The sequence below is a fragment of the Macaca nemestrina genome, chromosome 1 (genome assembly GCF_043159975.1).
Source record: "Macaca nemestrina isolate mMacNem1 chromosome 1, mMacNem.hap1, whole genome shotgun sequence".
Lineage (NCBI taxonomy): Eukaryota > Metazoa > Chordata > Mammalia > Primates > Cercopithecidae > Macaca > Macaca nemestrina.
Window position 1 is genome coordinate 42336474 of NC_092125.1, and position 27635 is coordinate 42364108.

General features: G+C 40.8%; 1 protein-coding gene and 1 pseudogene across 1 annotated transcript in view; both read left to right on the forward strand.

Annotated features, from left to right (window-relative positions):
• C1H1orf21 (chromosome 1 C1orf21 homolog) overlaps positions 1–27635 on the forward strand; it is a 237053-nt gene that overhangs the window by 158031 nt on the left and 51387 nt on the right. The gene's annotated exons all lie outside the window — the stretch shown is intronic.
• The window catches only part of LOC105484580 (tRNA (uracil-5-)-methyltransferase homolog B-like), a 32188-nt pseudogene continuing 21680 nt past the window's right edge, over positions 17128–27635 (forward strand).

Here is a 27635-nt window from a genome sequence, read left to right on the forward strand (position 1 = left end):
ATGTGTGTGGAGCATGTGCCAGTCACAAGACAAGGATGATCGTCTTTGTGTCTCCGTGAGGATCCAGCAGACCTCTGGGGAGAAGGAGGAGAGTTCACTTCAATTAGCCCAGAGCCCCTCACTCTCCTGGCTTTTTGGAGACTGCTTGCCTTCCATGGCCACATTATCCTAAGGGAGGAAAGAAAGAGTTAACGTTCCATGGCCTTATCCAAAGCCTTCTTTGACTATGATTGGGAAAGAGTGCTTTGGGAGATGATACTGCTTAGTGCAAATAAAATGTCCTCTGGCTTGAACCTTAGAGAACCCTGAGCATGGCATCCACCTGGCTGTGGGAGCCAACACTTTAATTTCCTTTCCTTGGCTTACACCTGTAATCCTGGCACTTTGGGATGCTGCAGCGGGAGGATCAGTTGAACCCAGGAATTCTAGCCTTGGCAATATAGCGAGACCCCTTCTTCACAAAAAAGTTAAAAAATTAGCTGGGCTAGGTGCTGATGTGTGCCTATGGTCCCACCTACTCTGGAGACTGAGGTGGGAGGTCACTTGAGCCCAGGAGGTCAACGCTGCAGTGAGCTATGGTCACCCAGCCTGGGCAACAGAGCAAGACTCAATCTCTTACAAGAAGAAGAAGAAAAAAATCTTTATCTGACTATCGTAGCCTGGGAAAGTAACAGTAATAATTAAATTATATTGTCACTTATTCGTCATGTACAAGTGAAAAATCAGCTAGTTAGCGTAATAACCATACAAAGCCTTCTGAGTTGTCTATTTTTGTCATTAAAGATCATTTAAAATCATCTACAACTATTTGTCTTGGTTTTTGGCCCTTGATATCTGGGAACTTCTTTCTAGAATTTATCTGATGCAGTATGTCCACTGTATCTTTCTAAGAGGTAGGTTTATTTTTATAAAAATGTTATCACTTCTGGGAGTAGAAACAGATATATTTGATAATTTAGTAAGATGTCATCAAGAATAGTGTTTATTTTTAAAAATACTAAATGTACATTTGTCTTCATTATTGTGGAACTTGGGACTGCTGGCGGTAGGAGACTTACGATGATTTCAGATGCTTTTCTCTAGCAAAGAGTATTATTTTTGCTTCTGTCAAATATCACCGAGTTCCAGTCTTCTTTATAGCTTTTATAAAAGATAAATTTTTTTCAGAACCATTTATTCTCACCAGGAACTAAATTCAAATAAAGACATGGTTGAGTTCATATTTGATTTGAGACTATAGTCATGTTTCATTTAAGTAGCTTTGGAAAACACAGACATTTGGTTGCCGTTTGATCCCAGTTACTTACTCTAGTTTGTTATCAAACTTCTGGTTCAGCAACATTAAAGGGAATTAACACTTGAATTTACATCTGATCTGATTTGAGGCTCATGGCTTGAGGTTCAAGGGCATGCCTCTTAATAAAATCATTTAATGTTCTATACCTTTCTGAGAAAGTAATCAAAATCAGATGCTTACTCTCACTCCTAGACTCAACTTCAGTGGTTATTTCTTTTATAAAATTAATTGCTTAATGGGAATTTTAAATGAAAGACTGGTTTAGAGGTTGAGGCAGGGTGGCTCAGAGTCTCTTACTGTGTCATGAATCACTTGAACCCTACCATGCACCTTTTCCTATGCATTACTGATGATGCCTGGTGTGGGCCCCAAAGAACTTTTGAAATTAAAAAAACACAGGTCAAAGCAATCAGGGGCCATTTTTCACCCATTTAGTTTAGCAAACATTTTTGAGTTTGATAATTTCTGATGCTCGTGAGGATTTGGGGAAACCAGAACCCTTGCTGTGTTAGTGGCTCCTCACTGGTAGATAATTTATCAATATCTTTCAAAATGTTTAATGCATTTACCATTGATCTACATAGTCTACTGCTAGGACTTCACCATATGTGATGTATTAGTTACCTAGTACTACGTAACACGTTACCACAAAATTTAGCAGCTTAAAACCATAAATATGTATTATCTCGTACAGTTTCTGAGTTCAGGAATTGGGAGCACTTTAGCTGGGCATTTGTGGCTCAGGGTCCCTCATGAAATTGCTGCCAAACTGTGGGCAGCAGCTGCATTCATCTCAAAGCTCAGGTGGGGCTGGAGAATTCACTTCCCAAGCACACTCATGTTTGCTGTTGGGAGGCCTCAGTTCCTCACCACCTGGACCTTCCGTGGGTGACCTGAGTGTCTTTATGATGTACATGCTGGCTTCCTTCAAAGCATATGAACCAAGAGAGACAGAGGGAGCCGGCCAGAGAGCACCCAAGAGGGAAGCTGCAATCTTTTATAACCAAATCTTGGAAGTGGCCTACCATTATTTCTGCTGTAGACTGTTGATCACATAGACCAACCCTGGTACAGGTACAGTGTGAGAAGGGATTGCACAAGGGTGTGAATCTTAGAGACTGGGGTCCCTGCAGGCCATATTGGAGTCTTCCTACCCCATGGGGCTACTCTAAAAACACAAAAGCCCGAGCTGTATCAACAAGCTGAATGACCTTCTATATGCTAAAGAATGATCCATCGTTCTGTGGAATGTGTCGCACCTGTTAAAAAGAATAAAAAATCTGTATGTGCAGATATGAAAAGATCTTTAAGTTATACTTTTAAGTAAAGAAAGAATTTATAATAGACAGTGCTATATAGCTTGATATATTTTAGATAAATTTAATATATATACATGTAATCTGGTGTAGCATATATATTTTTTTCTGGAATGAAAAAGTGTTTTACATTTTCCCTCCCTCGCTTTCCATAGGGAGAAATTTTTAGAAATTTAGAATTGAGGCACCTAAGCCTGTACCGATGCTCGTGTTCCCTGCCCGTGTTCAAGGAACTATACAGATCTTTATTTTCCAAGTCTCAGGGCTGCTCGGGCTATAACTGCTCCTATGCTCGCCTCAGATCTTCACTTGAAGCTGGTTTTCCTGTTGTGCAGTGCACTAAGTGACACACAGAGGCTTTCTGCCTCAGTGTCTTCAGCCAACTGAGCAAGAATTCTTGTTGCAACAAGTTTTGCAAGTTCCAGGGTGCTTGGTCTGCCTGGAATCTCATGAATCATTAGATTTTTGTCTCACTTAGATTCCCTCCCAGCTTGCTATCCTGTCTAAAACGCCCTTTATTCCCCAGCGGGCTCTTGAGGCACTGCTGGCCTGACTCTGCTTTCTTCTAGAAGCAACATGTTTCTTCCTAGCCCTAGGGTGAAATGCTTCAGTGGAAATTCTACTTCGATTATGAAGTTGCAAAGTCTGTCCTTTGGTCTGCCAACTTTTGCTTCTTACTATCTGTCAAATCCTCATTTATTCAGTAAGTATAAGTAAATCTGCTAGACACCTCCATCTTGCCCTAAGTCTGGTTATTTCTTTCATTACAGCATATCCTTGGCTTTCTTCTTAATTAATTCACTTCATAAACATGCATTTAGCAGGCTGGGCACAGTGACTCATGCCTGTAATCCTAGCACTTTGAGAGCCCAAGGTGGGCATTTCACTTGAGGCCAGGAGTTCAAGACAAGCCTGGCCAGCATGGTGAAACTGTGTCTGTACTAAAAATATACAAATTAACTAGGCGTGGTGGTGCACACCTGTAGTCCCAGCTACTTGGGAGGCTGAGACGGGAGGATTGTTTGAACCCGGGAGGCAGAGTCTGCAGTGAGCCGAGATTGCGCTGCTGCACTCCAGCCTGGGTGAAAGAGCAAGACTCCATCTCAAAAACAACCAAAAAAATGCATTTAGCATCTATTCTGTGCCAGACATTGCATTAGGGACTGGGGATAATTGTGAGCAAAAGGCCATGGTTCCTGCCCTAATGGATCTTACCATCTAATGGGAAACTCTGATACCACTCAATTACACATACACATCAATGACTACAGACCACAGACTCTGTTAAGTCTATGAATGAAAAGGCCAATTGCATATGTAAAGCAGGGAGATTTGTAGGGTCAGTGATATGATATGCATGCCTTTGTGCACATTAGAAAAAGCCATCCGCTGTCAGAGGACAAAACAAAAGGCAACCCCCAGGTATATGAAAACCTCTAGGCACACGGTTTGGCAAGCCACTGGAGTCTTTTCTAGTTCACACAAAGTACTAGAAAAAGTGTCCAGTTGGACAAAGGCCTGCACTAAGGTGCGTGGCTTGACCAGCAGGGCAGCCTCCCCATCCCCATACTTAATTCTAAACCCTGTACTTGACTCTAAACTTGATTTACAGCACTGTCAGCCCAACCTAATGCACAGGACTTGGAAATCTGGCTGATCTGGAGGATCAGGGAAGGCCTGAGATGAAACCTGAAGAATGAACAGCAGTAACTAAAGGATGGGAGAAGGGTGGTGGGCAAGACCATCAAGAGTCTTTCAGGCAGAGAAAACTGCATGTTAAAAGTCACCAAAGTAGGAGAGAGCCTGGGACATTCCAGGACCTGAGTCTGGAGAAGGAGAATGAGGGCAAGAGTAGGTTGATACAAAGCCAGAGCAGCCAGAAGAGTCCAGACCATGCAGGGCAGGACCTCTGAGGACAAGTCAGTAGGGCTGGATTGAGCATGGTCTTGAATGCCAAGCTAGGGAATTTGAACTAGAGTATCGTTCTTTTATTTATATCAGGGTCTGAATTATTCTGTTTCCTTTTTTGCGTTTAAGTTTAATCATTCTTTGCTTATTTAAATTTGTGTTTATGATCCTACTTCCTTGCCATTTAAAGATACATCCAGACTTTTTTTTTTTTTTTTTTTTTTGGTCTCTTTGCAAAAATGGCATGCATGCTCAAGGCGAGTCTTTGGATTTGCTGCTGGGAACATGGTTTCTGAAAACCACAAGGAGGAAATCTAGGAAATCACAGGAAGCTCTGTTTCCTTCCCCACGAAGCAGTGTACACATGTGCACACACATGCACATAAACACAGGAATGTTCTCTCTCACATACAAAGTTGAGAGAATAAAGCCAAATGTGTTTTCTCTTTTATTTTGGCAGCATTTTAGATATTTAAATTTTTAGCTATCTTAAGTTAATCTAAAAAATTGAATAGATGAAATGAGCATATCCCATCCTTTATGAGGAGAATAATCAAAATACTGGAGTATGCTCCTCTCTAGAAAGATGGTGTGGGGAATATCAGACAAGAATCTCAGTAACAGCTGTTTGACATTCATAACAATCTGAAATGTTGACCCAGGGCATCAGAAATGTGCTGCTCCAAGGCAGACAAGTTATACCATTGGAAATGGATACCTGCTGCGGCCACGGCGGCACTGGCTGCTGTCCCATCAGTACCCACTTAACCATCTCCTGCTCCTCCTGACCATAGCAGAGGCTGCTGCAGATTAGCTGAGGCTTTTACTCTCTGCTGGGTCTCACAACCTGGTCTGTTTCCCAAAGACCTGATTATACCGTCTGGTACCTCAGGCTGTGTGATCTTAGAAAATGAGAATCAGGTGATACAAGATACTGGTTAGGCAGGTTAATGAAGGTAGCTTTAGGAAATGTAGTAATCCATATCTCAAATCCCCAACACACACACACACACACACACACACACACACACACAGGGAGCGTGGGCTGCTTAAATTGGCCCTGAAAGAGGAAGTGAACCGTCTGGCAGTGGTGCCTGACCCACCTCAGTGTTTTAGTGGGAACTTACATTTATTCATTCATTTTATACCCATTGCAGACTCTTTAGAGAAGTCTACCTGGAATCGACACTAAGCACTTAGCCAGAATGGGCAGTTCTCAAGAGGTCTGTAGACAGAATTCAGGGAGTCTGTGAACTTCCATGAGAAAAAAAAAAAAAAAAAAAAAATCTTTATTTTCACTAACCTTTAACAGAAATTTTAGACTTTTGATTTGGACAAATTTGCAGGGTACTTTCCTTTGGAGAAGGAACTAAGGTATTCAGCAAATGACACCCTAATTATGAATGTAGGCAACAAGCCAGTAGTAATAGCAGTACCTGTGACTTTTCAACAATAAAAGTCACAGTTGTTTTCATACCACGTTAAAGTTGTTGAAATATTAATGCTCATGACTCCTTTAAAATTACCATAGTTATCAGACCTACTAGTATATCTTCTTATTTAATATATTAATAAAGAACGTATATTACTCTATCACAATTTTTTTCTTAAAAATATTTTGATTATTATTCCTTTATAATTTTTGTCCTTTCTAATGCTATGTATTTGTTTTAGGAATTTAAAAATACTATTCTGAGAAGAGGTACATAGGTTTTACCAGACTGTCAGAGGAGTACATGGCACAAAAAGCTAAAGAGCTCCTGGGGTGGTGGGCTCAAGTCCTGCTCAGTCTCCTAGCCGTGGAACTTTAGAACAGCAACATCTGAGACTCAGCTTTGTCATCTGCAAAATGGTTTAAGATGAGTGATGATTTTGGTGAAGTGGGTGAGAATCTCAGTCAGGGGACGACTTCTTCTTCCTCTGGTTACATTAAAAAGTGCGAAGCGTTCTTTAAAGCACTTTGCTTTTAAATTAATGAAGTAGAATCATTAAGAAATCACCTGAAATCTTCAAATCTGTCTATTTGCATTTGTCTTCTCAGTCAACAGTAGTGTTGTAAAATATACTAAATTTATATTTAAATATATGTATTAATATATAAAGTAAAAACATATTATCTACACTAACATTTTTACCTTTTTAGTTGTTGCATTTTAAAATATTTTGTAGTCTCTAGTTTTCTGGCAAGGAGATAACATTATATTCCTTAGTCATACTTTTCCCTATGATATAACATCTTTGGAGTTTTTTTTTTTTTCTTTTTGTTTGATTGTTTTTGCGATGTGTAAAAATTCAGGAGACTGCCAACCAGGCAGTTCTGGAACATTCCTGGCAGATGTTTTTTCTCTAGTCTATCACTTTTCCTTTTAATGAAAAATTCATCACTGCAGTCCCAATATGAGGAATTTTCCTATTTATTTTTATGTATACAAATAGTATACAAAATACTAGATTTAGATAATGTATAAATGTTTTTATATTTCACTGAAAATATCCAGTCATACACAGACTCTCTGGTGTACGATGGTTTGATTTATGATTTTTCAACTTTACAATGGTGTGGAATCATTCTGTTTTTCACTTTCAGCACAGTATTCAATAAATTACCTGAGATATTAAGCACTTAATTTTAAAATAGGCTTTGTGTTAGCTGATTTTGCCCAACTATAGGCTAATGTCAGTGTTCTCAGCACATTTAAGGTAAGCTAGTTTAAGTCCTGATGTGACAAAATGTAGTAGTTGGTTGGGGTTGTAATAGATATTTTTCCTTAAAGTCCCAATGGCTATTGAATCTTGTTTTGTAAAAACAAATGGTATAAGTGTTTAAGAATAAAAAAGATGCCGGGCGCGGTGGCTCAAGCCTGTAATCCCAGCACTTTGGGAGGCCGAGACGGGTGGATCACGAGGTCAGAAGATCGAGACCATCCTGGCTAACACGGTGAAACCCTGTCTCTACTAAAAAATACAAAAAAAAAACCTAGCCGGGCGAGGTGGCGGGCGCCTGTAGTCCCAGCTACTCGGGAGGCTGAGGCAGGAGAATGGCATGAACCCGGGAGGCGGGGCTTGCAGTGAGCTGAGATCCGGCCACTGCACTCCAGCCTGGGCGACAGAGCAAGACTCCGTCTCAAAAAAAAAAAAAAAAAGAATAAAAAAGATTTAGTATCAAGGAACGCATATAGTGCTAGATGAGATTGTAAAGGTTGTTATTGTCTATTTTAAAAAACCTTTTAGCAGGAAAGTAAATTAATTTGTTTTAATTTCATGAGCTGCTCAGTTTCTTCACCCAGTACAAGAAAAAACGAGGCAAATTATAATACTATTTAGAACACACTTGCTAAATTTCTCTTTGCTGCCTTCTTAATTTTATCTGGCAGGGCTGCAAGACAGGAGTTATAGCAGTAGACATGGCTGTCGTGAAGTGATTTCATCTCTTCAAGTTGTGGGGATTGTTTTGTTTTGTTTTGTTTTGTTTGTTTTTTGAGGCAGGGTCTCATTCTGTCACCTAGGCTGGAGTGCAGTGGTGCAATCATGGCTCGGTGCAGCCTTGACCACCTGGGCTCAAGTGATCCTCCAACCTCAACCTCCCAACTAGCTGGGACTTCAGGTGCATGCCACCTAGCCTGGCTAACTTTTCCATATTTTTTGTGGAGATGGGCCTTCACCATGTTGCCCAGGCTGGTCTCAAACTTCTGGGCTCAAGTGATCCTTCAGCCTCAGCCTCCCAAAGTGCTGGGATTACAGGCATGAGTTGCCGCACCAGGCTCTCTTCTGGTTTTGTAAAGATGGATTTCCTGGACTTGGTTAAGCCATAACTGGCTGTCTGGAGATTGAGATAGTTCAGTCAGTGACATGATGAAATAAAGAATTTTCTGATAAAATGGTTTTAGAGAGGATAACTAGGAAACATTTTAAAAGAGCAGTGAAGAGAAACTTGCTATTTCAAATGTAAAATATATAATAAAGCTGAAAACAGTTTAGTGCCAGCATAGGAATCACATAGAACAGAATAAATAGCCCTGAAATGCACAGAAAAACAATATACAGACACATATGATCCCAGGAATACAGGAATCCCATGGGGAAGAAGTAGATTATTCAGCAAACTACACCAAAATAAACTTGAGACACATTACTTAGAGAACTATGTGTGTATTTATTTAAATCATGTTTTTAAAAAATCTAGGAGAAAAAAAATGACTACATAACTAACTAATAATGGGATGGGGAAGTATTTTTAAATATAAAAGCAATGGAAGAAACCACAAGGGAAATAATTATTTGTCATGTTTTAGTGAAGATAAATTTGAGTGTGAGTAACAAAACCAACTCAAATTACCACAAGTAAATGCAGAGTTTGCTGTAAAGTGATCTTGGATTAACCTCAGGGCAGGGATGGTCATTGGGCTGGACCTTCTCAAGGCTGAGATAGAAAAGCAAGGCTAGATTCTGGAAGGACCGGGATCTGGGCACTGGATCTGAGGATCTTCCCTCACGGGGCTCATCATTAATGTAGTTTTGTTAATCACCCACATCTGCATCTTTCTTGTTAGCTGCCCCTCCCTGTACCAATCTACCGTGTTTGGCAGGAGGGTGGACCCATCGCCTCCTCTAGGCAGAAATGAATTGGACAGAAAGGGGCTTTCGAGGTCCAGGGTATGGTGGCTCATGCCTATAATCCCAGCACTTATGCAGGCTGAGGTGGGAGCATCACTCAAGGCTAGGAGTTTGAGACCAGCCTGGACAATGTAGTAAGACCACATCTCTACAAAAAATAAAATTAGCCAGGTGTGGTGGCATATGCCTGTAGACCTGGCTATGGTTACACCACTGTGATTGTGCCTGGGTGACAGAGAGAGATCCTGTCTCAAAAAAAAAAAAAAAAAAAAAAGGAACCTCGAGGTGATAGAATTAAAGTTTTTTTAAACAGAAAGAAAATGAGGGCTTTGGGCAGGCCATGGATGATCCATTTGTATACACAAATGTGAAACTTTTTACATGAAATAGGACAGTAAGCATTTAAAAGATAAATACTGCCCAGGAATACTGTTATAATACTGTAATAACTGCAATAAATATTACAGGAAAAAATTAATACCTTTAACATAGAAAGTGTTTTTGTAAGACAAGAAGGATATACCTAACAATGCAGATTTTTGAATGGGCAAAGGATAGGAATAATTTGCAGAAAAAAGAAAATAGCCTGTATGGAAGGAAGGTAGAAGAATAACCTTATAGTATGTAGTTTAAAAGTGCAGATTTAACAAAACAATCAGATAATTTTTTCCTAGGAAATTGGCAACTTTTTGTCAATTTTGTTGTGTGTTTTAAAAATCATATTGTCAATTCTGACAAAAGTAGGAGTCAGGCACTCATATTCATATACTGCTGCTGAGAGTGTAAATAGGCACAACCTTTCTGGATGAAGATATTGCAAGCCCAAAAGATGGTCATGTTCAAATTAATAATTATTTTTCTAGGAAGAAGGAAATCAAAGAGATGTACAAAGATGGTTACTACAGCTTTCTTCGTTATGGTGAAAAAACGGGAATAACCAAATTTCCCAATATTACCCAGATGGTTAATTAATGGCTTATCCATATAATGAGATAGTATAAACCACCAAAAAAGCATTTGCTCAAAGAAATGTTTGATTACATAATTCCAATTTTGTAGATAAACAGCAGAGAGAGAAAAAACTGACATGGGAAGCATTCCAAATTTTAATGGCACTCAGTTGGTAGGATAACAGGTGATTTGTTTTCTACAGTGAAATACTGCTTTGGTTATAAGAAAAACAACAGCGACAACTTATTTGGTATTTATACCAAACAAAATATACATTTTTGTCATTTGACCTAGAGAAAGACATGTCTGCTCAAGAATGAAGTTATTTCCATGAATCCTAGCATATTGGTTAAGAAGGACTCAGTTAGAGAGTCCATCTAAAGCTCTTGGTCTACTCCTGGTGGTCATAATAGGTGCTCAATAAATGTCCATTGTGCATGTCTAGAGGGCCCTCAAGTCTAATGAGGATGGCTTTTCCATTCTTAATACAATCTGGGTATGACTTGTCACAGATATGAGGATGAGGGATGGTGTATTTTTTTTATTTTAGAATAGGAAAAAATAAAATTTAGTTCTAACACTGTTTATTCATAAGTCCAAGGGGGAGAAAAACTACTTCCATTTTTTTTCTTGAGAATATCTGCTGGATTTCCATTAATAATCCTAGGCAAAGAGGTTATTTCATAGGTTGTTTTTAAATGATTTTTTAAACTAATTTAGAATTCACAAAAGTTTCATTCTTTTTTTTTTTTTTAACCTACAGAAGTGACTGCCTACTTACTGTTTTTCCTGGCTCTGTGCCGTACATGCTGAATGGACTATCTTACCTTATCTTTACAATATGGTGGTTAAGGTTCTTATTCCCGTTTTACAGAAATAGGCTTAGAAGTCAAGTTAATGAGTAATGGGTTGGCTCTTTGGGCACCGTTTGTTGGAATTCGGGTTTTCAGGCTCTTTCTGGGCTATAGACTTTATTCCAGGCCACCTTGTAGCAATCTGTGAGTCCAGCATCCTGTTCTGCTGAGACCCAAAGATCCAGGAGCAGCTTAGAACTGTAGCTAGATCACCAATGGACTCATCACAAAGCATAACTTGACTCTGAACCCTGGTACTAGATCCCTTTCCCCTCTGCCAGAAGATCTATCCCAATGGCAGGGTAGAAGAGAAAAGATCTTCCAGGACATCAGAGATGGCGTGCCTCACAGGAGGAGAGGAACAAGGTCATTGTTGTTATTTGTTCAGAAAGAAAAGATGGCAAAACTCGGTTACATCTTGCTCAACTGATTTTCTCAGCTTGAAAAATTAACAGACACTAGGCTTAAGGGAATTAAGAATAAATCAAGACGTGAACCATTCCAATGTACCTGCAGTTTCTGCATTAATGGGATCCTTCTGACAATGCCACAATGGAGAATTATGACACAGAGCCAATTCAGTCATAAACCTTATTCCCATACCTTCCTTTCTGGCTGGTAATTTTATGCAGCAGGTTGAGAAAGCTACTTTATTCTGAGACAGACTGTATACCAGTAATTTTGATAACCTATAATGAGTTCTGTGACGTCTTTTTCTTCTTGTATCTTTTCCTTCCTACCTTGATACCAGTAATTTATAAGGGATCTATATAGTTTGAATGTATTTGAGTGACTTCAATAATACTTTAGTTCTACTTTTTGATATGACCCAAGGAAGCACCAGTAGGTTTTAGGCATTTCCCTGTGTTTTAGAAGCCTTAAATCAGTGAGATGAAACCCAATGTCAAGAATTTCAAGCAAAGTAAGGTATGGAGAAGGAAGGTAAAGAAACCATTGGGCGGTTTGGCTAGAGCATAGTAATTAATTGGATATTTTGGTTTTCAAAAATATGAATTACAATAAAAGGAAATTTTCATGTGTTACTTCAATTTTCAGTAGCAAATAAATGTTTGTATATCCAAACAATAAAATGGACGTATTTTAGTGCCTTTAAAAAAATAAGTGATGGTTTTAACCTCATCTCTTAACTGGCTTATAGTGCCTCATTCATTCATTCATTCATTCATTCATTCAATGAATAAAACAAACATGAATTCAAGGAAATCTGTATAACAAATGTTTGTAAACTTTATGATCTGTCATTTGTTTTCTAATTTATAGAATAAAATCTAAGTAAATAAAAATGAGGGACAGTCTCTTAAAAATTCCTTATAACTTACTGGCATATGATAGGGTTCTTTTAATTTGATGGTTGGAAGATTCTTGAAAATAGAAGTAAAAATTTAGGCTTTCTGTTGTTTACTCTATAGTTCAAAAGTGTGCGCGCATGTGTGTAACAAGAATATACACATTTCTCTGATTCCAGAGACAGCCCTTTATCTGGCTGGCTAGAGTGGTCTCTGTCAGCCCCCAGTCTCTATTATTCTGTTGTAATTTCCTCTTCATACTTGTCACCAGCTGACTTGATATTAGGTATGTTTTTGCTCATTTCTCATTTCCCTTTGCCTTCACTGGAATGGCAGCTTTGTCAGGGCATAAGTTGTTTGCCATTTTTCCTGCTCAGCACCTAGAACAATGTCTGGCCTATAACTAGCCCTCATTTTCCTTTATATGGAATGAATGAATAAACAAATCAGTTTTCTGCCTCTTATCAGCCGTTTGGAACCAGACATCTCCCCTCCATTTTGAGGTCCCTAAGTTATTCCTGGGAAATCTCAGGGACTGGCATCTTCTGTCGGACCTCTGACACCCAAGAAACCATTGGTGGTAGGCAGAGGCCCCTGTGAGCTGCTGCCAGTGTCTGCACTGAGGCAGCCCCTCAGATCCTAAGCTAAGGGCACTGATGTATGTTCACAGCCAGATGCTGCTGATTCTGTCATGGAAGGATCTTCACTGAAGTCCACTCTTCTGTGAAACTGTGCTATGATGTGGGAATAGCACACACTCCACACACACCCTCACACATACACACACACACACACACACACAGTCACATGCATGCACTAACACCTGTTACCTTCTTTACCCAGACTCTTGGGCCAGAGCAGCCTTGTGCCCCCAGTTTTTTTCTTTTGGTGAAACTCACTTTCTGGCTTTACTCTCAGGAGCAGGGCAAGGAGTTGGGGGAGGGAGGACTGGAGGTGGGAGGCTTAACTAAATCAGAAGTTCCGAGTGAGGAAGGCTCCCCTCCAACGTGGAGGCATTCTTCTGACTTAGCCAAACAAGCTTCTGGCAGGAAAAATAATTTCCCTGGCACAATGTGGTGCCTCATGCCAATTACCTCTGCGAGGATCAGCCCACTGGCCCTCCAGGCCATCTGGACACAAGGGACCCCTGAGGGGATCTCACTGTGGCCACAGGCTAGGACTCCTGCTAGAGGGAGATAAAGCTTTACCACTTCCCTTCTTCTTTGTCCTGAACTGTACTCGAGAACGATCTGTAAGAAATGTCCTAATGGGCAATTGCTCTCTCTTCTCCCTCACCCTCTGACCCCAAACACACACACATACACACACTGAGAGGCATCCATAGTGTTCACCACAGTATGGATTTTCACAGGGTTTTATTTGGCTTCGTGGCCAAATAAGCTGATACAGGTACCTGTTGGATAACACTGTGGGGTGGGTCAGTAGCAGGGGATGTGCGTCAGGCTCCCAGTTTTAGAAAAGGAACCTGCAGTTCCTGCTGGCATGCCCTGATACCAGGTATGCTCCTTGCATATTATCAAAGCATATCCAAAAACCCATTCTTGCTTCCAGAGCAAAAAGAATCAGAGAGCCTCTGCTGGTGAAGGAAGTTCTGTTCCAGAAGGCTGGTGTCTGTCATGGACCCAGGCAGAGGAGAAGAACAGGAGCCTCTGCCAGAGGCCAGGCCAAGCCAAAGAACGGGAATCAGAGGACAGTCCCCTGATTATTTAACACAAAACAGGAAGGAAGGAACCCTCCACCGTCTTGGCCACCATTGTGACCACTGCCCATTATTTTTTTCAGATTTGTGTGGTCAAATCATGATTTTAAATGGAAAATCTTAAAGCTACTATGTTTTATTTTGGAACTGTTCTGCATGTTGAGGAAGAATGAAGGAAGGGGAAACAGAATCAGACTTCTAAAGAGCGGAAAGGTGATATCTGTATCATATGACCAAGCCTAGGGAAAAACACATGAGCCACACTCACTTTTTGAAAATCTGATCCTTATTGTTAAGGAGGGTGACTATAATTTTAGAAAGGAAAAGATGAATGGAAGATTGTCTTGGCTTAGACAACCCATTTCTATTTTTTGTCCAACTGAATCACTCTGATAAAAGCGGCCTGAGCATCACAAGACTTAACTAACCTTTATGTCATTTCCCCTCCCACTCTGTTCCCAAAATGGCTGGTATTTTTTATATTCATTTTTATCTTGCTCCAAACAATATGTAGTTCCTCCTCATTGACAAACGTTCCGTCAACTCATGAATTATTGCTGATTCGTTTGCATGCATGTGAGCTGCTCTCTGCTCCCACCTTTGCACTATCAGATAGAATTTTCCACGTATATGTCTTAGCCTCCTGACTCTCATGAATGTCAATGTGGGGATCATGAACTGTGCCATTATTGTTCTTGTAGTGTTTAGTTAGCCTGAGAAGCTCAATTTATGCTTTTTAAATTTCAATAAGTTTGAGGGGAACAACTGGTGTTAACTTACATGGATAAGTTATTTAGTGGTGATTTCTGAGATTTTGGTGTACCCATCACCCAAGCAGTGTACACTGTACCCATTGTGTAGTCTTTTATCCCTCGCCCCACTCCCACCCTTTCCTCCGAATCCCCAAAGTCCATTGTATCATTCCCATGCCTTTGCCTCCTCATGGCTTAGCTCCCACTTACGAGTGAGAACGTACAATGTTTAGTTTTCCGTTCTTGAGTTACTTCACTTCGAATAATGGTCTCCAGTTCCATCCAGGTTTATGTGAATGCTATTATTTCATTCCTTTTTATGGCTGAGTAGTATTCCATGGTGTATACATACCACATGTTCTTTATCCACTTGTTGATTGATGGGCAGTTGGGCTGGTTCCATACTTTTGCGATTGCGAATTGTGTGAGAAGTTCAGTTTAAAACCTCATCCCCTTTAAGTTTCAGTTTCCATTTAGGAAGTACTTAGATTGATTTTGGTGATCTTTGGTTATGTATTATTTTCAGGTATTTTGTTTTAACATAAAATACCACCACCAGCTGGTTGACCGTACTACCGGATAATGTAGCTAATGGAACTGTTCATTCTAGATAAAAATCACTGTGATTTGGGCATAGCTCTGCAGATGTGAAGTGGGGAGTTCCTGTGGAACTTGACCGGCATATGCAGTTGTCCTTAATGGGTTTCATTACAATAAACCCCTGTCTTTCATATGAATTCAGGAACATGTCTGTATGCAAAGTCTCATTTATATCCTGCTTTACCGTTTTGGTTTTCGACATGGTAAGGGTGGCTCTCTACAGGCTGAGTTTCTCCAGCTGATTTTCTGTCTCTTCTTACTCACCACTTCTTATTAATTCATTAGCAGCCGGTACAGTAGAAGTCACCTTAGCTTTCTGTTTCCCTTTCCCACAAGCAGCCTCTTCACATCTCCTTCAAAACTCACCAATAAACTTCTACCATGTATGTCACAGAATATAAAATCTTAATGTTCATCAGTAAATTATTCATGATTTCTATGGCCCTGATTTGTGTAATGACTGCTAATGCTTTCAGAACACTTGATCTTGGCAAGGTGAAAAATCGTGCTTTTTAAAAAAAAAAATTTCTAGAGTAGTTGCTAGGATTTTTTAAAGCACACCTATCTGATATGCCAGGAATTCCAAAGTCAAAATGTACATAAAACATTAGGTTGTAAGCATCTAGGAATCTTTAGAAAGAAGTTTGGAGGTCAAATGCAGCCATCTACCCAGTATAGACTCCCTTTTCCAGCATCCCAGACATAGAGTCCTTTGGCTGCACATGGCCACTCCTGATGAGAGAGGGAACTCTCGGGTCACCAGGCTGCCCACCTTGGTTGCTGGCCATCTGGGATCCTTCGAGTAAACTTGGGCTAGCTTCTTAAGCTCTCTGTTTCTTTCTCTGAAATAGTGATAATAATAGTAATAATAGCAATAGCAATAATAGCACTAGTAATACTAACAGTATTTACTCATAGAATTGTTGTAAGTGATAAATCAGTTGATACATGCAAAACCATTTGGACAATGCCTGGCAAGAGCCACATACTCAGTCCCTGCTAGCTGGTAATACTGGCCCTGTAGGCAGAATTGTGGAGTAGAAGAAAGCGGATAGACCTGAGTCAGACTGACAAGAATTTGCCAATACCTAGTCCTGTGAACATGAAAGTTAAGTTGCTTGATATTTTCTGAGCTTGAGTTTCCTTGACTGTAAAATGTGGATAGGGAGTCCATCCCTAGTATGTACTTGCTGTTGTGATATAGTTTGGATATTTGTCCCCACCCAAATCTAATGTTGAATTGTAATCTCCAGTGCTGGAGGTCAGGCCTGGTAGGAGGTGTTTGGATCATGGGGGAGGATCCCTCATGGCTTGGTGCTATCTTTGCGATAGTGAGTTCTTGCAATATCTGGTCACTTAAAAGTGTGTGGCACCTCCTCCCACCCCTACTCTCTGTCCTGCTCCTGCTTTCACCATATGAAATGCCTATTCCTGCCTCACCCTCTGCCATGAGTAAAAGCTCCTTGAGGCCTCCCCAGAAGCAGATGCAGCTGTGCTTCCTGTACAGCCTGAAGAACCATGAGCCTATTAAACCCCTTTTTAAATAAATTACCTAGTGGCAGGTCCCTTCTCTCTCTTTCTTTCTTTCTTTCTTTTCTTTCTTTCTTTCTTTCTTTCTTTCTTTCTTTCTTTCTTTCTTTCTTTCTTTCTTTCTTTCTTTCTTTCTTTTCTTTCCTTCCTTCCTTCCTTCTCTCTCTCTCTTTTCTTTCTTTCTGTTTCTCTCTCTTTCTTTTCCTTCCTTCCTTCCTTCCTTCATTCCTCCCTCCCTCCCTCCCTCCCTCCCTCCCTCCCTCCCTCCCTCCCTCCTTTCCTCCTTCTCTTCCTCCCTCCTTCCCTCCCTTCCTTTCTTTTCTTTCACATGTTCTGTCACCCAGACTAAAGTGCAGTGGCACAATCATGGTTCACCACAACCTGAGCTCAAGTGATTCTCCTGTCTCAGCCTTCTGAGTAGCTGGGACTATAGGCGCATGCCATCATGCCCAGCAAATTTTTGTAATTCTTATAAAGATGAGATTTCACCATGTTGCCCAGGATGGTCTCTAACTCCTGAGCTCAAGTTATCCACCGCCTCAGCCTTCCAAAGTGCTAGGATTACAGGCGTGAACCACCATTGCTGGCTAATTTTTGTATTTTTTTGTAGACACGGGGTCTCACTATGTTCCTCAGGTTGGTCTCAGACTCCTGAGCTCAAGCAATCATCCCACCTTGACCTCCCAAAGTGCTGGGATTACAGGCGTGAGCCACCGTGCCCAGCCCTTGGGTTTCTCTATAGCAATGCAAGAATGGCCTAATACATGTAGCAACTGATCAGTAACATGCCAGGTTATTTAAGGGGTTAGCAAGAATTCATATAACATTTCTGGTACAGAGTAGACGTGCATTAAACAATTATGATTAGTCACATTCTTAGTTGCGGAGATTAAAAAAAAGGATATGTTTGCCTAAGACATAATAGCAATGTGCCTGTCACATTAGTACATAATAGATATTAGATGACTTTGGAGAGTAATTCAAGTTTGGAACTTCTAGAAACCAAAGAAAAGGCCCCGTTAAGATCTTTGCAAATCTAGAGATTAAAAACCATTTACAATAACCCACTAGAATGAATAAGATGATGTGTGTCAACTCCAAATTTCTAGTAATTTCAGTGACAGCAAAACTGCACTGGTTCATATGAGCTAGAAGAAAAGGCAAATTAGAATATTTTTAAGAAAATTCAAACTTTTCATTTCAAATATTACAATATCCTCCCCCTACCCCTTTCCTGTAAAACCTGATTAGCTGAAAGAATCATTGTTAGGTACCTTTTCTGCAGGTAAAGAAACACCTCAAGTGGAGTGTGGGGAGACGATCAGCTTCTTCCCAGCCATTGACCACAAACACTCCAGACCAGCAAGTCTGGAGGCCCCAAGAGCAGGCTCTCCGGAATCCTCCAACGTGACAGGCATGATCCCCCGCTTACCACCTCTAAAAGGTGTCTGTCCCTGGCAAAGATGCCCCTATGAAATTAATTCTTCACTTTACCTTGAACGATTCTTTGATCATGGATTAATGAGATGGTGACTAATGGCAGCTCTGTAATTGCCTGTTTTAATGAATCAATAGGAATTATTTTTAATTAGTACACCAATTATCTATATGTAAATGATGCTCTCTGATGTGCTTAAGGCCTCTTGAAAGATTTATTTTCTTAATTCTGTTAAGATTCTTGTTTACAATGCTGTTGTGTTCTCTATAAGAAATCCTTTGCTAAGTAAAGGTATATTTCCAGCCTTTGTGGAATAATCCAGTTTTAGCAAGATCATCTTGACAAGGGCATTTACCATATTTAGAATAAATTGCAGGGCAGTGGGTTTGCCTAGCCCAGCCTAAGCCTGCCAGTGCCACAGCAAGAAGGCATTTTAATGTGTTGCAGAGCTGGTTCTCTCACCCAACCCACTGCACTCCTCAAAGACACTCTGATGTACAGTTCGCTCCTCCTCCTAATTTTAAGGCTTCAGGATGGAGCGGGGGAAGGATACCTGCTGAACTTTGCCAAACCACCTTGAGCAGGGCTATAGGCCCCTGGGCTGGTATAATCCAAGTAGACTTTATCTGGATGACAGGGTACTGTCCGTGGTGAGATGAAGCTAAAATCTGGCATTTTAGGATCAGTAGATTTGAATCAAAGGACATAATCAGATCATGTGCCTTAGCCCCAGTACCTCTCAAAGTGTTTTCTTTCCTAAATCTTTTAAAGTTGCTCCCTGAAAAGTAACTTTTGATTCCAAAAGTCTGACTTTGTCTCTTGAACAGATATGTTTCTAGGGTTGGTTGGTTGTTTGCTTTGAGTCAGAGTCTTGCTCTGTTGCGCAGGTTGGAGTGCGATGGCGTGATCTCAGCTTACCGCAAACTCTGCCTCCCGGGTTCAAGCAATTCTCCTGCCTCAGCCTCCCAAGTAGCTGGGATTACAAGCACCTACCACCACGCCTGGCTAATTTTTGTATTTTTAGTAGAGACGGGGTTTCACCATGTTGGCCAGGCTGGTCTTTTTGCCAGGCTGGTCTCGAACTCCTGACCTTGTGATCTGCTCGCCTTGGCCTCCCAAAGTGGGGTTTTTAAAAACATGTTCCTTTGGGCCCTTCCCCCCACCCCCAGTTTTCTTTCTTTCTTTTTTTAAGTAATCTAAGATCATTTTTCACCCACCAAAAGGCCTTTTTTAGGTTTTCTTTTTTTAGCCCATGTACCAGAATAGTAGTTTCAATGTTGCCAACTGCTAAAGGACCTATGTGTTGTGGATGCTGCTGTAAGCTATTTTCAAGAACAAACTAAATGGTTTTAGAAAACTAGTACATGGAGTAACTCACATATTTTCATGGAAAGCAGGAAAACCCCTTTGCCCCAGTGTCCCAGCAGCTGTCAGATCTTCTAATCCTAAGCAACAATTATCCTGGACCTGAGAATGGAAAGAAAAAAATTATATTTGACTTAGTAATTTTCAAAGAGTAAATATTAACAAATGGTGTTAGGTTGTTTACTCCACCTTTTAAACAGTAGTTATATAGCAATAGCTCTCCCTGTACCACCGGAATGTTCCCATAAACTTGGATAAACTACATAGGAATAACTCACATTTTCATCTGCACAGTTTATCAGTCAACAAGTGTTCACTGAGTTCCTTTTGCCTAGCATAGCCCTAGCAGCTGCATAAAATATCTGGGCAGCATGTAAAGACATTGCCTCCAACTTCGAGTTATTCGCCCCATATGGGAGAAGTGAAGTATGAAGCAGCGAGGGAATAATTAAGGCAACATAGTGATATCTTGGTGAGTTGTCATTTGTCTACACAGCGCCTTTCAGCGCACACAAATGATTCTCCTTCATTTTCTTTTAAGAAGCAAGTATCAAAAGTGTTGCAAACTTGTAACTGCTGGACTTAATCATCTTTATTCCTTCAAAAAATTTAAGCATTTACTACTGAAATTATTTTGTGTAGATGTGGCACTGTTCTACAACAAATAATTTTGTAGACCACTAATGAAAGTTCAGAGAAGGATGTATATTTGTACATGTGCTTAATTCCTAATTATATAGACTTTGGGGTAGTTCTGCATATTGTATGACCTTTTATGTTTAACTACATCACATTTTCTATTTTTGACTGAGCCTACGTGACCAAAACTGTGTCAGTTCAGCATAAGCGGTGCTCTGCTTTCTAACCTTCCTAGTCCTGTGTATTTTCTGCATCATGATTTATTAACAAGTACTTAGGTCATTTAGCTGAATTGTGGAGCAAGAGAGTTAGAGCTAAGATTCCCTGATTGCGAAGGTTTTGGTTCTTTGCTTCCTATATATTAGAGATCCTGTTAACTACTATGAGACCCACGTCTTACCATCATCGATAATGCTCTAGAGACACTGCCACTTTCTTTAGGTTTAACATCTACATTGTGTTATCTTTTAATCACGTTCTTAAATGTGACAGGAGAAAAAAACAATGAGTGATAAATGCTTCTGCCTGAATAAAAATTAACTGCACATGTAATGAATACAACTTATTTTAAAATGTCTTCTGCAGCAAAATATTGTGTTGGTTAAAAGTTATCAAGCTGAGGTTAAATAGGTTTTAATTAAAAATTACAAGCTCACCCTACCCCAAAGCACTACCACATGCAACTCTAAAAATGCCAGATGGACAAAAACCTTAAAATTGTTCAACAGCACCCCCTAGCATACATAATTTCAGGCTGTCAGACTAGAAAGCAAATTCTCTGTGTCATTTTTTACATGTCTAGTTACATGGGCACCTTCTTGACATTATTCCTGAATTGAATGTCTGAAGGTAATTATGAGCAGAGAATAGTGTAATCTAGCAAAATGATTTCTTGCGAAAATATTTTCAAAATGATTTTACTTGAACTCTAGCTATCCTGTATCCATTGTCTTTGCTTTGGTTGGCTGGTTCAAGGAGAGTTTTGTTTTCTTTTGGAACAAGCCATCTAGGAAAGAAAATACAAGGTTGGGGGAAGTTCTTAAAGAAGACTGTGGAAATCCACAAGGTGGATGGAGAATATTTAACTGTCTTTGGTGAATTTTAGGAACACAGTCTTAGGGGTTTGGGATCCTGAGCAGTTTAACCACTCTGTGATTTAGTTTCCTCCTCTATAAAATTGAGAAATGGTAATAGTACTTGTGTCATAAGGCTGTTGTGGTTAGTGTGCACAAAGTAAATTCTCAGAGGTGATCAACAGTCATTGTTAGCATTATTTCACTGTGGATGCTTGAATGAAGTCAGGATCTACAGCCTGGGCTCTGACATTAGAGATACCTGAATTCAAACCCTCTGAGAGACCTTGGGCAAATTGCTGAAACTTGGTTTCCTCATTTCTAACTAGAAGTCATAACAGCAACTACTGCTTACTACTCCAGAGTTAGAATATATATGCAAAGTGCCTAGACTGGTCTAGGTGGAAGAGATAGAACACAGCTGTTGGTCTTACAGAATAATAATAATTCTTTCTTTCTTTCTTTCTTTCTTTCTTTCTTTTTTTTTTCTTTCTTTCTTTCTTTCTTTATTTTTTGGGACAGAGTCTTGCTCTGCCACCCAGGTTGGAGAGCAATGGCGTGATCTCAGCTCACTGCAACCTGCTCCTCGCAGGTTCAAGTGATCTCCTGCCTCAGCCTCCCAAGTAGCTGGGACTACAGGAACACACCACCACACCTGGCTAATTTTTGTATTTTTATTAGAGACCAGGTTTTACCATATTGGCCAGGCTGGTCTTGAACATCTGACCTCAAGTGATCCAGCCTTAGCCTCCCAAAGTGCTGGGATTACAGGTGTGAGCCACCACACCTGGCCTAATAATAATAATAATTCTCTAAAGCCAAGAGAACAGGAGACAGTAATACTATAACATTCTCTAAATTGGAAAGCTGAGAGAGTGAAGAGTTGGGTTTCTTAGCAAACCCAAGAAAGCCAGTTATATGTAGAATGAACCAGCGGCTCAGGAATTGCTAGCACTAGGGATCTCTGGAAACCTTAGCTGGAGTCTTTTCTAATTCAGCCATCACAGGACACAGCGAGTCACCTCTGCCATGTTTCACCTGCTGCTGAAATGGCACACAGTCCAGAATTAGAAGGTGAGGTTTGAAAATTCACCTGTTTTCATTCTGCTGCCTACAGAAGTTCCACAGTAGAAAAAGGAAGGAGACCTGGATCAAAGAATAGGCTATTATGCCACTAACAGTATGACCTTAATCAAGTCCTTTATTCTCTCTAGATATTAATTAACTACTGATGTAAAATGAAGGGCTAGACTAGACTACCCTTAACAGTGCCATCCTTGCTGCCAAACCTCATGATGTTAGAACAAAAGAGTATTTCAGGACAAGACTCTGAGGTTGACCTGGTTATTTTTCAGAACAGAATATTATATTCTGATATTATTCGTGAGGATAATTAATAGTATCTAAGAATTATTGAATATCCACCATGTTCCAGGTGCTTGCACTATCTTACTTAATCTCATTTGATATAATAATAGTGTTTTATGGGAGAGATTCTGTTATCTTCAGTCTGCAGATTAAGAAACTAAGGCTCTAAGAGTTTAAGTTACTTACAAACTTTACAAATATTAAGTGGCAGAGGCTAGCTTTTAAAGATCTGGCCACCTTCAGAGCCCTGGTTCTCTAGACCTCACCATGCACCTCTTTTCTGAACTCTGGTGCTTCTCCAGAAAGGTCATCACATTCATTCCAGTTCCTATGGTTGCTTTCAGTTTGTAGTATGACTTTATTACCTCCAACTGGAAAATTAAGTGGGGTGTCCCCCTGTAAAGTGGATTGGCTTTGGAGTTATAAACAAGCCAAGTACCATATTTCTCTCACAAAGTTGGTTTGCTCTGAATTCTTAAAGTCCACAGGCATGTAAAAGGCCCTGCATGTGTGAAATTACACATTATTAAAGTCCTGCATATTAAACCTTTACAGGATCCGTAGTTTTCCATTGTGTCCAAACCTACACAGATCACTGTTGTTCAACAGATTATGTGGCCATTTGTCCTTGGGACTGCAGACTATTTATAAATCTACAAGTAAATATTTTAACCAATCTGTGTGTGTGAATTTTCTATTTAATGTTGATTATGGAGTCTATAAAAATAAGGAGAGGACATGTAATAGATGGAATGAAAGACATAATATATTAAAAGGGGAGGGGAAGCTTAGGGGAAGCTGGGGGTGAGAACTCCTTCCAACTTTTGTTGTACATTGTTTAAAATTATGGATTAGGATTATAAATGCTTTTGAGGAAGGTCTCAAGAGAAGATCCCCCAGCCAAGTAGGGAAGGGTACTCCCCGAGAGGAGTTGAGGTGCCCAGGCCAGCTGCTACACTGGCACTGGGAGGAGCCCCACGTTCTGCCACGCCTGCCCCCCTGCTGGCTGCACATGCCAGGGGGCTAGTAGAGGTGCCCTGCTCAACAGGAAATGACTCCCTGCCACAGTAAACTGGGTCATCTCCTGCCCTTTTGGTTTGCTGCCTCGATTTTGCAGGTTGGACACATTAAGGCATGACGAAACCAAGTGACACACTTCAAATCAGAGCCTAAGGAAGGGTAGTGACACATGTCAAGCATCTGCTGTGTTCAGCACAGTCCAGAGCGTGCCATATATATGAGCTTGTTGTTCTCACCTCAGCCCTGAGAGGTGGATTTCAGTGTGTCTTTAGATGGCAGGCATTAAGAGAAGAGTCCTAACACACAGCCTCACGTGCTTCCTCTCCATGGTGGGTTTCCTCTCCAAACCAAGACTGCTTCCCTGGTGTGCCGTAAAACCACCAGGTTGGTCACAGCTCTTTTAGGGCATAGTATGTAAGGGAAATTTCACCCATGTGGTAGCCAAGAAGTGTCAAAAAGGACAAAAACATCAGAAGAAACCAAGTCATCTGGGACTACTAGATAATTCCTGGCAGGAAAGGCTGGCTGGTGTTGTGATGCTGCTCTGGAGGCTGAACTATGAACGGCTCAAGGTGAAAATTTACAAAGACTAGAGTCTCACATTCAAATGCTTGATGGAGTCAATGTGACAACAGCTGCACCCAAATCTGAGGGGCTGCTTGTCTTCTCCATCCTACTATACCATCTCCTGTCATCAGTGGCTACAGAAATAAGTCTACCTTCTCTGTGAATCAAGGTCCAGATGGCAATCCAAAGACTGTGGGATATGACCTGGGAACCTGAAAAGATGGGAACATCGTCTGTGTACAGTCTACCCATCTGAAAAACATCCCTTAGAAACACAATCAGGTGGCACAGTACGATGAAGTATTCCTTCCACAGTCTCCAACAGAGCCCCGCCTTCTGCTTCATGAAGGTTGATACTGGTGTGAGCTCACAGTCTGCACCAATAGCCTATGGCACACAATGGCTGTCATCACATTCCATCCCCAGGAATTAAGTCCAGGGGAGCTCGGTGTTCAGAAGGAGACTGTAAAGGAATTTTTCATTAAAGGTCCTGGAGCCGTCCATGACTTGACCTCAACTGACTTCCAGGAAAGCACCATGACCCGTTTCAGCCATCATCAGTCCGCCTACTAGCTCTTGTTTGGGGAACCTCATATCTTTAAAGATCTCCTGGGCTTGAAAGTCTGCATTTCTCCAGATGCCTTTTTCCAGATTAACACTGCTGGTGCAGAGATGCTGTACTGGATTGTAGGGAAGCTGAGTGGAGTGAACTCTAACACCATCCTCCTTGCCATCTGCTGTGGAACTGGTGTGATCAGCCTCCCTCTGGCTCAGCACGTCGCAGGTCCTTGGGATTCTGTTGGTGGGGCAGGCAGTGGAGGATGCCAAGCGGACTGCAGCCTACAATGGCATCACCAGCTTTGAGTTTCATACTAGTCAAGCAGAGATTTTTCCAGGGCTGCTAAAGTCAAAGGAAGATGGATGGTTAATTGTTGCTATGGTGAACCCAACCCGTGCTGAACTGCATTACAAGGAAGTTCAAGCCATTTGAAACTTCAAGGCCCTCCGCACACTAGCTTTTGTTTCCTGCAAACCCCAAAATGAAACCACAAGGAATGAACCACACTGAAAGTTCCAGGGGCTAATCTTGAGACAACCAAGCATGAAGACTGAGCTGTGAAATTCCAGAGATGGCCTCAAGGCAGTTAATCCACAACCCAGCCATTGTTGAGATGACACTCAGCTGCACTCCAGGCACCGTGACTGAAGACAGCCACCAGAATAAGACACCCAGACCTTGTCCCCAGCACACTCCTGCACACCTCCCATACCATGTTCACCATTTTAAAAACCTCTCTCTAGCCTAAAGTTTGAAGCGATTCCCTTGAGGCTAGAGCCCAGGCATTCTCCTATCTGTTAGCATTTGACAGTGACTTTCCTTTTACCACATACACACACAAAAAAATGTGGTAAAACATACATAACATAAAATTTATCATCTTAATCATTTTTGAGAATATAATTCAGTGGCATTAAGTACATTCACATTGTTGTGCAACCATCACCGCCATCCATCTCCGGGACTTTTTTCATCTTGCAAAACTTAAACATTTAAACACTAACTCCTCCTTCCTCCTTGCCCCCGGTCACAGGCAACCTCCATTCTACTTTCTGTCTCCATGAATTTGACTACTCCAGGCTGCTGTGCGTTTTAGAGAAATTCTTACATGATATGAGAGAATTATAAGAGAATTATAAGAGTATTATAAGAGAATAATACTTGATATTTATTAGCATTACAACCTAAAAGTCTTATGGTGAAAACATATCAAAGATATTTAGAGTAAAATGATGCATGTTAAGCTCTTTTTCCTCCTTGAAATAACTTAAAACCTGTTTTTTGAAAAACACCCTGAGGTTCTTATAACTCAGCTTAAAAGTGATGGTGCCCATGCACTGGGGTGACTGCTGTTTCTTGCTCTCTCTTTTTCTCCCATGGAGGGCCACAATCGCAATTTTAGTCAAGGTTACAGTGAAAGCACCACTCCTTCCCTTTGATGGTCCTCCATTGTTGTGCGTCAGCACCAAAGGTCATTCTGCCCTTTCTATGCCCAGCTTCATTCTGAGTGGGAGTAACGTTGCTGAACCGTGTAGCACAAAAGTAAAGGAGGACAAATGCTCCTTCGTTCATTCTTCCAGCAAACCTGTATTGAATGCCTATCACATTACCTACTATATACAAAGATGGGTAAGACATGAACACCATCTTTAGGGGCTTGCATTTTATTAGGTCAAAGCATTTAAAGTAGCCTGTAGTAAGAAGAGACAGATATGTAAACAGATAAGCCAAGGCGTTGGGATAAGTCTCTGCCAAGAACAGGGCGGGAGACAGTCGTTCTACCCAGGACGAGAGGGCGTCAGCATGGTGTTTCCTTTTGCTTTTCTTCACAAGCATGATGGAGTGTGCCATGCTACCTTGACTAGCTTCTGCAGTTCCTTTTCATAGTCTCTGGAGGAACTGGAGTTGTTCCAGTGATACAGAGCAGTAGAGCAGGTGGTGGTTTGCTAATTTGGACAAGGCAGCAGCAGTTCCCATTGCCACTTGCTTCTCACTTCCATCATCAGTGGTCATTAAGTGAAAGTGTGCACGTTTTCTAGAGTGCGGTTGAAAGTCCTTTTGTATACAGATAAGTTGAATTCTGTTACTTGCCTTATACTTTGTCAGAGGCTGAACTTTTCTTTGGAAGGTTAAATGAGGAAATGCTCATTCATTTCTGGTTACAGTATTCTCCTTTCAAATAAAATTACCTAAATAGACAACTACTTAATTTGGGGGAAAAAAATAAAATTAAACTCCAGACTGGGTGCAATGGCAGGTGCCTCTGGTCCAACCTACTTGGGAGGCTAAGGATGGAGATCACCATCCTTGGAGTTCTAGGACAGCCTGGGCAATATAGCAAGGCTTCCATCTCTAAAAAATAAAATAGATAATAAAACTTTGTACAACAGAGTGATGATAGAAACTGGTTGCGACAGGGTGGTACTGTTTTGAAGACTGGGGCAAGGGATGTCAGAACAGTGAGCTAGGGTTGGTAAAGGTTGGCATAGCCATATGTCCTAAGCCAAAGCCTACAGAAGCCAAGAATTTAGGGCCGTTTAATTGAGTATTCAAAAAGTAGCATGGACACTGCAGTCTGGTCTATCCAAATCATCCTCGGAACTGCAGTTTCCTCTTGACAATAGATAAAGGATATTTATTTGAGGGAAAAGCTGCCACTTAGTTACATAATATCATTCTGCCTTGGTTACCCTGGAACAAGGAATTAGGTAGAGGTGGCAAACAAATTTTATACTATATTAAATAAGATTTAAATAT